Consider the following 12,674-nt stretch of genomic DNA (forward strand, 5'->3'; position numbering starts at 1 on the left):
TTTAGCCTTAGGTGGAGGAATACAGACACTGCCAACCACAGCCCAGCTGGGAGGGAACCAAGGGAATCAATAAACCAAGTTCCTGTTCATCCCACCTTCTCAATATCCTGCAGGTATTTTCCACTGACTGAAATGAACCAAATGCTAGAGGCTTGATGGGTCAACAATCAGGAGTAGGAGCAGATCTATAAAGCTAAATCTTTTCTCTTGTGGGCGCTTGGATGGGTCTTCAAATTTTCTCCCTTTTCTCTCCCTCACCTTTGCCTAATTTGAGGGGAATCCCCTTGTGCGTTTCCTAGATTAGGGAGAATGTATCCTAATTATAGCTTATTTCTGTCTCTTTTTAAAATGCCGAGCTCTCTAGCTATACGTCAGCTTTCCAGTTCTCAATGTTTATTCCTCTGGGGACATTCTCTCTTTCATGTGGGCCACATCTAGTCCAAGGGAATCACTCATGCATTCTTGGCCCTGAAAAATGCTGAGTGCATGTCAAAATGGAGCAGCACTTCACCTTCAGCCCCACCTTCAAACCAGCATGTCCACCAATCTCCATTCCTTTGTGATTGTCTGGACGAGACTGAGAAACTGATCCCAAACTTTAGGGACACATGTTAGTCTTTCTGAGTGTTCTGCTTAAAGCCCTTCTCTCTTCTCTCAAAGTACAGAAGAAATTACTTTCTCTCATACTGTCCTGTTCTTGCCTTATGGTTTCCATTTCATTTTTTAAAATTATCTTTGAACATTTAAAACATTCTTAGTCTAAACATCCCTTTTAAAATAACCTAGTTATTTTGGTTTAGAATTATCTAGCATTTCGAGAATGGTGGTTTGCGATTTTTGATCATTAATTAAACTTCATTGAAACTTATTTCCGTGGAGAACCCAAGTTATAGAAGTGACTTTACAGAGATGACTTCATATTTGCCTCTGTTAGGTCTAATATGTTACCACCTACAGACTATTTTTATGGTAAATATTTGTTTTGAGATCCCACACCACAAAGTTTATGTGTTTTCACACATGGATGTGGCACAGGAAAGACGTTCAATGTTCCTGCCGTTTGCTTTGTTTCTACCTGTGGCCCCTCAAAGGTGGCAAACTTCCTTGATGCCTTTATGGATCGATAGGTAGAATTTTCCTAATCTTTAGTTATTGTACATAGAAATGTTTTGGGATATCCTGGCTTTAATCGCGTACAACAGGTGCTTAGCTTGAACTCCCCTCCCACATAGAGGATGAGACTTCAGGTCCTGGAATTCTCTTCTAAATCATCTGTAAACCACTTTGGGTTTTCTTGGTTTCAATCTTAGCTCTATAATATGAATATTTTTCCATATTTTATCTGACATTCCTATATGCTTGGATTATATGTGTAGTGGGCGACATACCAACTTAGTGTGACTTATTGACTGGAGGTCAGTAATTTTAGTTTAAAAGGTAATTTTTGTGAGGAATGGGCATTTTTATTTCCATATAATTTTAGCACTTGTAATTTCAGCAATACAATATAGGCTCCATTACATAATTTTTAACTCAATTTAATCCATTAAATAATAGCTCCAAAATTTATAAAGATACTACAAATATATTAAGGAAGGGACTTTTTATTTGCATGTAAGTAGTCAATCACAAAATGTCATATTTCTAGATCTATTATATTCTACAAGTATAGTTACATTGTACTGTAAATAGTGCTTGAAAAAAAATCAATTCTTTCCATTACTCATAACAAAAATTTTAAATAAAGAAAGCCATGACAGTTCGTATTTTGTTTTGATGTAGGAATAATCATTTAGTTCTCTCAAGAAATTGATAGATGTAGTGAAACTTTTATGTACAATATTTGTGGTCTTGTTTTTTCTCATTTATTTGATTATGTAATTTCAAATGCATGAGACATCGGTCTTGAAAATGGATAATCAGGGAAAGCAGCCAGGAATTAAAAAAGAACAGAGTGTGATACATTGGAAAACTACTTGTGAATCACCATCCAATATTTCAAAATTCAAATTAATCCCTAGGTTTGAGAAAATAAATGTAAAAGCAAGAACTTCATTATAACTATGGAAGTGCAACTGAATAGAGAATTTATTCATTAAGGTTATAAATCCCATTACTGGTTTTAAATGCTTCTTTTTTATACTACTAACATTAATGCTGAATGAAGACTGGGCTGCTACGCATTAGACCTGAAAATGCATAATTACATTAATTCTGGTCTAAAGCCTGTGGGTAAGATCTTTTAAGCCATTACGCAGGAATAAACCAAATATTCATGGTGTTGAACATAAGGATTTACATCATTTTCCCATCCATGTCTTGATTAACATCTCAGTTTTGGAGAGAGCTTAGTAAAATATCAATGAGAATTAGATCATTACAAGGAAATAATATAATAGTGGTCTCTTTACAAGAAATAGGAAAATGGCTTCAATTACCAAATGTAATTTTTTTCTCTGCCTGAAGGTCACATGAGGCTTTACTTTATAAAATAATATTAAGATGTAAAAACAACAAACTTTTTTTTCTTTAGAATTTTCTGCTTTATATTTATGGTAATAACTTCTTGAAATCAAAGATAATATTTGATAATTAATGTGCTTTATTAAGATGATAAACAATTATATTTACTATATATTCTTCTTCTGAGAGATGAGGGGAAATTTTCCTTTTGGGGTGTGTGTGTGAGGAAGTAGGTGGATGATGCTTAGGATGGAGAAAGTAGAATTGTTATTGTGGAGATTTTCTTCTCTCTCATGAAACAAACCTCTGGGTCAGAGGTAAACGAGTGAAGGCAATCAGGTTTAGTGCTTATTTTGCCTCCTGTTCCTACATCTTCAAACCACTTTATTTTGGATCCCCTCCCCCACAAAAAAAAATCACAGCAAAATCTAATTTTCTAGATTTGCTTTCTGGGTTGCACAATTTATTGGACACTTTTTTTACTATTCTTGTTGACTGTTCATCCTTTTTCAACAAAGTAGAAACGCCCTCTGGCCTTGGTTTCATTGACTCCATACTGTCTTCAGGTTTCTTTTTCTCACTCTGAATTCTCATTCTCTGTCCTTAATTTTCAATTTCATTGTTGATTAAAGGCCTGACCTAAATCAACAATGAGGTATTACCTTTTTCTGTATAATTCACCACTCTTTTAAACCATAGGAGAAAAATATTATCTTAATAGATACAGAAAAATAATTTCATATGGTTCAGAAATAATTATAACAAAAACATTCAGAAATCTAGGAGTACAGGCAATAATCTTTAATTTCATGCAAGTGAAACACATATCTCTCATAGCTGATAAATCAGTCTAAAAAGTTATTAAGAATATAAACAGTACTAACAAAAAATAATGTAAACCTCATATGTAGTTTATATCAAAAATTTAAATTACTCATATGTAATTTAAAAATTTCTGGTAGCCACATTTAAAAAGTAAAATGAAACAGATGAAATTAAACAATACATTTTTTTTTTTTTTTAAGGAAGATTAACCCTGAGTTAACATCCTGCCTGAGCTAACGTCCGTGACCATCTTCCTCTACTTTATATATGGGATGCCTGCCACAGCATGGCTTGGTAAGCTGTGCATAAGTCTGCACCTGGCATCCAAACCGGTGAACCCTGGGCCGCTGAAGCCAAATGTCTGAACTTAACCACTGCACCACCAGGCTGGCCCCAATAACACATGTCTAAGTAACTCATGTGTCAAAGAAAAAAAATCACCAAAATAAATGTAAAATACTTCAAACTGAATGACAATGAGAAAGTAACATATCAAAATCTGTTGAATGCAGTTAGATCAATCATTAGAGGGAAACTTACAGTGGCATATACACCTTGGTATATATGTCTCCTCTCAACAACAATAAAAAATGTAAAAAAGAAATAGAAGGGTTCTGTCTTAAGTGAAACAGACTCAAAGGTATGTATATAATACATCAATAAAAATGTACAAAGGAAGAGAGAGTCAAGAAATATAACACCCAAATGTAATGCTCATTTTTTATTAGATTTATTTTTTAAAAATGGGGATACATTGTGGAAGTTTGAGTATAAACTGAATATTGGATTATATTAGGAAAATTTAATTTTTTTATGTGTGATATTATATTAGTATATTATAATACAGGAGAATATAGATGCACGTTGAAGTGTCAAGTATCTGTAATTTTCTTTGAAATGGTTTAAGAAACATATAGGTGTGCACATCTGTATCTGTATTTCTATCTATATATCTATCATAGAGATAGATACAGAGAGAGACAAAAGAGAAGAATGAGAGATGTATGGTACAATGTTAACAATTGTTGAATATGGGGTTTGATGGTACTACTCTTTCTACTTTCGTTTGGTTTAAAATTTTTTCTAATAAACAGTTTTATTGTAACACATTTTATAATATCAAAAAGTGTTATAAACAAATACGATTATATTTATTATATATTGGGTTCCTGGAGAAATCTGAGGTATTCTTTAGTTTGTCATGGTTTGTGGAGCAAAGTGGCTAGGTGGGGCTCTGTGATAAGTTTCAGCACCAAGGAGAGGCTCTGAAATACTGGAGCTTGACTTCCATCTGATCCTTGGAAAGTTGCACAGCGTGGTGTTGCATGAGATCTGGCCCAGACACAGCTCCCTGTGTCAGCATAGGGTGCAGCTGAACTTTGCACTAGCATGGCTTTCTAAATTTTGTTCAGATTTTCTCAGTCAGCTGAAAGATTATTTTATATAAAAGGGAAAAAACACCTTGCCTCACATCTTACCAAACCGACTTAGGGGATATTAAAATCTTTGGCAAGTTCAGCTCTATTCAAAAGCAGTATGAAAAACAGTCGAGTCATCCTTAAAGAATAGCATCTAAATAAATAGTCATCAGAAATATAAAGCCAAGAGGAAAGCCAGGAAAAGTTGAAGAGCACCAACCTACATCTTACAGAGAACATAAATTCCTGAAATCAGGAGCTTGACATAGACAGATCCAAGGCTGAGAGCAAGATGAGCTCCTGGCTTTAATGGTAAGAATGATCCAGCTGCTAGCCAGTGAATCTAGAGTTAGCTCATCCCAATTAGCTTTTCCAAAGAGTGTTTGAACTTCTTAAGATGAACCTTATCTGAAAGCAAAGCTTTTCTTTTCCTTCAGTCTGGCTTTTACCTCTGTTGTCTGTCTTCCTTCTTCCTGCTCCATCTGAGAGTCACTATTGCTCGTGGGTCTAAGGACAGAGAATGACAGGAAGTCTTCTGTTTCTCCATGGGCTTTATTTTCCCATCAATTTCCGATCCTGAAAATAGAAGAGATTTTCTTCAAGTTTAATTCAACCTTTAAATAAACCAACTGTTTGAACTTCCAGAATCACACCAAAATATCTTTGGATTTTTTTTCTCTCTCACCAAAATGTTTTTATTATTTCTTTTTTATTATCACTTTCAAGAATTATATTATCAGTTTCAGAATCAGTGACTACTTAAGATACTACCCATTTGTTCAAATTAAACGTGGCTGAACTAGTTTTTAGAAAAGCTTTTGGTAAATATTATCAAGAATTGAATCTTATATGTGAGTTGTTTATTTTTTTACTTTAATTACAGTTACTACTCCATTATAATATCAATATTTTTTGGATTATTATGGGTGTGGTTTATCAATAGACAGGTAAAAAGCAAAAATAATTTTGATTTAACTAGAGTTATTTACTATAGATCTATGACAAATGTAAACGCAACTTGATTTTTCCTTTAATAGTGATTAGTTGTAAAAATATAACAATGAAAATATCCCTTATAACTATGAGATGCAGCTGAAGCTATATGCACTTTTAAAGGGTAGTTTATAGGATAAACCATTTCTATTAAAAAAGAATAAAGACTAAAATTTATTGACTACATGTCTTGCCCAGCCCAGGAAAGTGAAAAATGGGAGCAAACCTAAATTAAGTGAGAAGAAGGAAAATAAAAGTAAGAGGAGAAGTCAATCAGATATAAGGCAAAAGATTCAAGAGAAGATCGTTAAGAGACAAAAGTTGTTTCTTGGAAAGACTTAAAGACAAAACTTAATTGAGAATTTTTGTTTTTAAACCAGAGGAAGGCACAAACAATATTTGGAAAGATAAGTGGGAACTAACTAGAGAAATAGCAGATTTAAAAGATGTAATAAAACATCATTACAATTTTATTCACATAAACTTAAATATCTAGAAAAAATAAACACAGAGACATGAATAGATCTCGGGAAAAGATTATTGAATGAAAAAACTGTTTAAAAGATGAGATTTGTGGCACAGCCTCATTTAGTTACATTAGAAACATACACCTAAAGCACCGTTATGTAGTTTGCAAGAGTATGTGCCTTGCTTTTTAAAATTAACTTTATTGAGCTATAATTCATAAACAACAATACCCATCACCTCTTTTAAGTTGCACAGTTTCATATGTTTGACAAATATACACAACTACTAAAATCAAGATATAGAACATTTCAATTATTCCAAAATATTTCCTTAAGCCTCTTTGCCGCAAATTTTGTCTCAGTCCAGCCGCAGGCAATCACTGATCTGCTTTCAGTCTCTAAAGATTAATTTTGCTCATTCCAATATTTTATGTAAGTGGGATTATAGTTTGCACACTTTCGTGGCTGATTCTTTTGCTCAACACAATGTATTTGGGATTTACCCATGCTGCTGCCTGCATCACTGCTTTTGTTCCTTTTTATTGCAGTGTAGAGGATAATTCCTATTATTTATCCATTTACCTGTTGATAGGTATTTGACTTGTTTCCAAATTCATGGCTATGATGTACACAGCTACAATGAACATTCTTACAGCAGTTTTTGCGTAGACAGCTTTCAACTACCTGGAAAGTGGAATTTCTGGGTCATATGCTGAATGCACATTTAATTTAATTTTTTAAAAACCTGCTAAATAATTCTTGGAATTGGTTGTACTTTTTTCCACTCCCAGTGGCAATGATGAGAGTTTAAGTTCTTCCACATCCTTGCCAATTATTGGTACTGTCAGTTTTTACTTTGACCCATTTTGTTGGGTATGTTGCATTCTTTCTTTGAGGTTTTAATTGGCATTCCTCTGATGATTCATGAAGGTCAAGCTCTTTTATATGCCTAGTGGCCATTTGTACATTTTCTTTTGTGAAATGACCATTCAAAGTTTTTGTTCTGATTCATTTAATCAGGATGTTTTTCTTCTTATCTTTGCATTGTAAGCAGTTTTTGTGTGTTCTACATATGAGTCATTTGTCACATGTACGTGGTGGAGATACTTTCCCTCAGTTTGTGGCTGTTTCATTTTCTTAATGGTGCCTTTCACCAAGCAGACACTATCAATTTGATGAAGTCTAATTCATTAATTTCCCCTTTGTTATTTGTTTTGCTGTGACATCTGAGAAATCTTTGCATAGCTCCAAATCCCAGAATTTTCACTCATATTCTCCTAGTAGTTTTCAATTTTGAGTTAATTTTTGATGTATGAGATGAGGCAAACATACAGGTCCATTTTCCCCGTATATATGACTTCCAGCATCATTTGTGGAAAATGCTATGCTTTCTCCATTGATTCACTTTGGAATCCATATCAAAATTCAATTAACCATATACTTATGGACTGGCTTTCCGTCTCTCTATTTTGTGTCATTGATCTATATAGCTATCTTTCTACAAATATTCTATTGTTTTGATTAATGTAGCTTTATATTATATCTTGAAAATAGGTTGAATAAACTCTCCGTCTTCTAATTTTTCAAAATTAGTTTGGCTATGTTGGTCATTTATATTTTTATTTAAATTTTTACATAAAATCTTCTTGAGATTTTGAACTGGTTGTGCTGAATCTATAGGTTAGTTTGAGCAAAATTGACATCTTAACAATTTTGAAACTTCCAGTCTACAAATGTGATAGGCTCTCCATTGATTTAGGCATTAATTTCTCCCAGCGAAATTTTGTAGTTGTCATGTGTCTTGCAAATAGTTTGTAACATTTATTCCTAAATAATTTATGATGTTCATACAATTGTAAAAGACATTGCTTTTTAAATTTCTTCTTCCAATTATTTGTCAATAGTATATAGAAATATAATTGATTTTCGTATAATAATCTTATATCTCAAAATTTTACTAACTTCATGTATTAATTCTAGTAGCTGTTTTGTGGATTCTTTTGAATTTTCTACATGTATAACTATACAGTCTGCAGATGATTTTACCTAGACCTTTCCAGCTTATGTGTTTTTATTTTTCTTGACTTATTTACCAGCTGTATCTTCCAGTACTGTGTTGAATGGAAATGGTAAAAGAGGAAGCTACTGTTTTGTTCCCAACCCTGGGGAGAAAGTGTTCACTATTTCAGATTAGGAATGATGTCAACCATAAGTTTTTGTTAGGTGCTGTTAATCATATTGAGTAATTACTTTTCTAATCCTAGTTGGCTGATACTTTTTATTACGAATGTGTGTTGATATTTTCCAAATGCCTTCTTGAAATCTAACGAGATTAGCATATGATATTTTTTCCCATTATCCCATCAATATAGTGAACTGCAGAGTTTGAGTTTTGAATGTTAAAGAGGCTTAGCATTTGTAGGATAAACTGCACTTGGTTGTGACATAGAATGTTTTTCAAATATAAGTAAATTTGATTTGTTAACATTTTTTAAGGATATTTACATCTACATTTTTATGGGTTTACAAGTGATTTTGGTCTTTATTTTCTTTACTTTCAATATCTTTAACTGGATTTCATACGATAATAATACCACTTCATAAAAGGAGTTGAGAAGTGTTTCTACCATCTCTATTCCAAAAACGGTTTGTGTTTTTTGGTATTATTTCATCTTTAAATGTTTGATAAAATTCATCAGCAAAACCACCTGACTCTGAAGAAATTATATGTTTATATATCATATCATATAAAACAAAATACAGAGAATTTCAGTTTGTTTGATATTGTATCAATTTTAGTAGCTTTTTCTTTCAAGGGATTTGTCTGTTTCACCTACGTTGTCCAAATTATTGTCATAAGGTTGTTATGAACACTCTATTTGTTTTTGATGTTGATAGCATCTGTAAGGATATTCTCTTTTTAAGTATTGATATTGGTAATTAATATCTTCTATCTTTTTTATTTACTTTAAGTAGTGATTTATGATTGTATTCATCTTTTAAAAAATATTAGATTTCATTGATTTCTGTATTGTTTTTAATTAATTGTTTTTCATCCTACTTTACTTTCTACACTTTTTAGACTTTATTGACTCATATTTTTCTAGCTTCTTATGGTAGAAATTTAGATAGTTTTAGGTTTTCTTTCTTTTCTACTATAAAATGTTTAAAATTATATATATTTCTCCTAGCACTGCTTTAGTTACAGCAAGCAAACTTCTGTGTTTCACTGTTATGTCTTCTTGTTGAATTAATGCTTTTATCACTATGAATGTTTGTCTTTATGTCTGATAATATTTCTTGTTCTGAAGTCTGCTTTGTCTGTAGTTAATGTAGTCACTCCTGATTTCCTATGATTAATATTCATATGACAAAATTTTCTATCCTTTTAATTTTAACCTGTCAGCATCATTAAAATTACTATTTCCATCAAATATGTTTCTCCATTATTTTGTCATCATATTTCTGTTTTAAGTGGTCTTATACACCACATGTAGTTGAGTCTTGCAATTTTACCCAGTCCGGTAATCTCTGCCTTTTAAATGAAGTTTTCAAACCATTTACATTTAATATAGTTATCAATATGGTTAGTTTTAGTTCTACCATCATGCTGTTAATCTCTGATTTCTATTATTTGCACTTTCCTTTTCTTCCTTTTCTGTCTTCTTTTGGACTATCTGTTATTTAATTTCACATCTGCAAAAGGCTTATTAGCTATAACCTCTCTGTTTTATTTTTTGTTGGTTATTTTAGAGTTTACAATGTACATATTGAACATATTGCAATCTATTTTCATAATAATGATATTAAGATTTGTATATAATTCAATATCCTTGCAATGATGTATTTCCACTTATTGTCACATATTCTGCTTCTGTATATGTTTTGAAACCCAGACTCACACCATATTATTTTTATGTATTTTATATTTATATTATTTTTATATTTTTATTATTATTTTGATTTTAATCAGTTAATTATCTTTTAAACAAATATGAAAATGACAAAACATTGTTCTTATTTACCCAGATAGTTATAATTTCCAGTAATATATGTTTCTTTGCATACATCCAAGTTTTCATTTGATATCATTTCCTTCATTCAGAAGAAATTCTTTTAAATATTTTTGTAGTGTAGGTATGCTGGCAGCAAATTCTCATAGTGTTTGTTTTTCTACTTATTTGAGTTTGAAAGATATTTTTATCATATATTGAATTCCAGGTTGATGTTTTTTTTTTTTTTTTCCCTTCAGCATTTTAACAATTTTATTTCATTGTCTTCTGGCTTGCATTATTTTTGATTATGATGTACCTTGGTGCATTTTTCTTTGTGATTATCTTGCTTTGGTTTTGTTTACGTTCATGTGATCTATGGACTTACAATTTTCATCAAATATTTAAACATTTTGGGTATTCTTTAAATATTTTCTCCCCTCCTTCTTCTCTGTTGCTTCAATTACACACATGTCAGATTTCTTGGTAGTATTACACAAGTCGTGGTACCTCTGTTCATTTTTTCAATATTTTATTTATGTGGTTCACTATGAATAGCTTTTGCTTTTGTTTGCAAGTTTAGTGATCTCTTCTTCCATAGTGTCTTATTTCTATTAAGTCCAACCAATGAATTTTTCAGTGAAGTTTTCAAGTATGTTGATTTCTAGCTCTAAAAATTTCAGTTGGTTCTATATCATATCTTTTATTTCTTCATTCATTATTATATTCATAAGTCTTTGAACATATTTATAATAACTATTTAAAATTTCTTCTTGGCTAATTCAATCATTCTGTCATTTTTTAATCTTTTTCTCTTGACTGATTTTTCTCCAGATTATAGATTTTCCTGCTGTTTCTTCATGTCTGATAATTTTTTATTGGATCCTTATCGTTGTAAATATTACATTTTTGAGTGTCTATATTTTATTGCCTTTTTAAAAAAGACCTGAATCTTGTGGTTTGCAGTTATATAGTTTGTGGATCAGTTAATCGTTTTGAGGTTTGGTTTTAAGAATTGTTATGACAAGTCTAGATTAGTGTTTAGGCTAAGACTAATTTAGCTTTACTCTCAAGGCATGAGTCTTTTTGGGGTCTCTAGTGAATTTCCTGAGTATTCCACAAGGTCTCTCCACTCCAGTTTTTAGAATCTGACTATCTCTTGGTGCAGTGTGAGCCCTAGAAATATTTTAGCTTTTAATTCTTTGCCTTTGCCTAGCTTCTTGGAGTCTCACCATATGCATTGAATTTATTTTGTGGAAAAGACTCAAGAAAATCACTTTACCAATTTCTGGAGCTGTCTCTGGTGATCTCCCTTCTCTCCTATACTCTGCCCCATAAATTCCTATCACCTTAGTCTCCTCCCCTGACTTCTAATCTCTGTCTTCTCAACTCAGTATGACTGACACTTTCTGTTTGGATTACCTATCTTTCTTTCACGGACTGGAATGATCCTCTGTGTAGAAAACAAGAATGATCATAGAGCTCACTTTATTTGTTTTCTTTATCTGAGGAATCCCAGCCCAGTATTAACTATAATCAATTATAAAAAAAGAGATTGTTTAGTATACTTTTGTGTAGTTTTCTAGTTGTTTATGGCACGAAGACAAAGCAGTTATTATTTATAGCAGAAACAGAAGTTCCTCCATATATGTACATTGTTAGGATCTTTATAAAATGTAACCTGATAGGTGACTGGTAGAATTGTGTTTTGGGGTTAAAGAGTTAAAAAATAAGGGAGAGGCCTTGTCTGTCAAATTTGATTTGGCAGGAAATTTGCATCTTGCCCTAACACAATGACTGAAGATCTCCCTACATGAGATTAAAGGGGCGAAGTAGCCGCAGTGGAGGACCCATCCAGAGATAACCCAAAAAATATCCCCACATAAAAGCCTAAGTTGCTGTACTGGCTTGAGTTGTGAATGCCATCTGAGGTTAGATGACATAGGCAATCCCCATGTTAGGTGAGCAGGCTGAGTTGGTTATAGGTGGGTGCCCCATGCTAAGGAAACTCCTCTGGCAACCTAAGAGACTAGAGAAGCTGGAGGTATATGGACTCTCTTGGAGGGCTGTGTGACTTAGAAACCTTTTCCTGGAGTGTTCCTAGGATGAAGTTGTGCTCATCATTGCTGAGAACTACTCTTCACAAAGACCTGGTTATACAAGATGGGTTTTCTATTTTTGTTCAATTCAGTGGCCTGAGTTCCTTATGTGGGAATACCTGATTCTACTCTGTAACCTGACCCTATTTAATGCCATAAGATGGCTCCCTGGTGTCTGATTTTCCTGAGAAGTATTTTTGTAGTGCTGTGCATCAAAGATCTGAGTATTCAGAGAAATGTGAGGAAGTGGCCTCTAAAGGAAAGCCTGGGGTCTCTGGCTTCCCCAGGTAGTACTGTCATCCCAGGTCCAGCTTGACTATCTGGCCCCGCATTCACTAATGTTTTTGCTGGCTCCAGGACAAGGCTGGCCCCACCATTGGCGCTGTGGTTTCTAAGGAACAATGGCTAAGCACTACT

General features: G+C 32.8%; 1 long non-coding RNA gene across 2 annotated transcripts in view; it reads right to left on the minus strand.

Annotated features, from left to right (window-relative positions):
- The window catches only part of LOC111767914 (uncharacterized), a 70,188-nt gene that overhangs the window by 12,354 nt on the left and 45,160 nt on the right, over positions 1-12,674 (minus strand). Inside the window, exon 3 of one of the 2 annotated variants that reach the window (XR_002799858.2) lies at positions 5,156-5,282. This is a non-coding gene — a long non-coding RNA (uncharacterized lncRNA). Of the gene's footprint in view, positions 1-5,144; positions 5,283-12,674 lie in introns of those variants that run through there. The other variant, XR_011440135.1, reaches the window with a different exon arrangement.

This window comes from Equus caballus, chromosome 1 (assembly GCF_041296265.1).
Source record: "Equus caballus isolate H_3958 breed thoroughbred chromosome 1, TB-T2T, whole genome shotgun sequence".
NCBI lineage: Eukaryota > Metazoa > Chordata > Mammalia > Perissodactyla > Equidae > Equus > Equus caballus.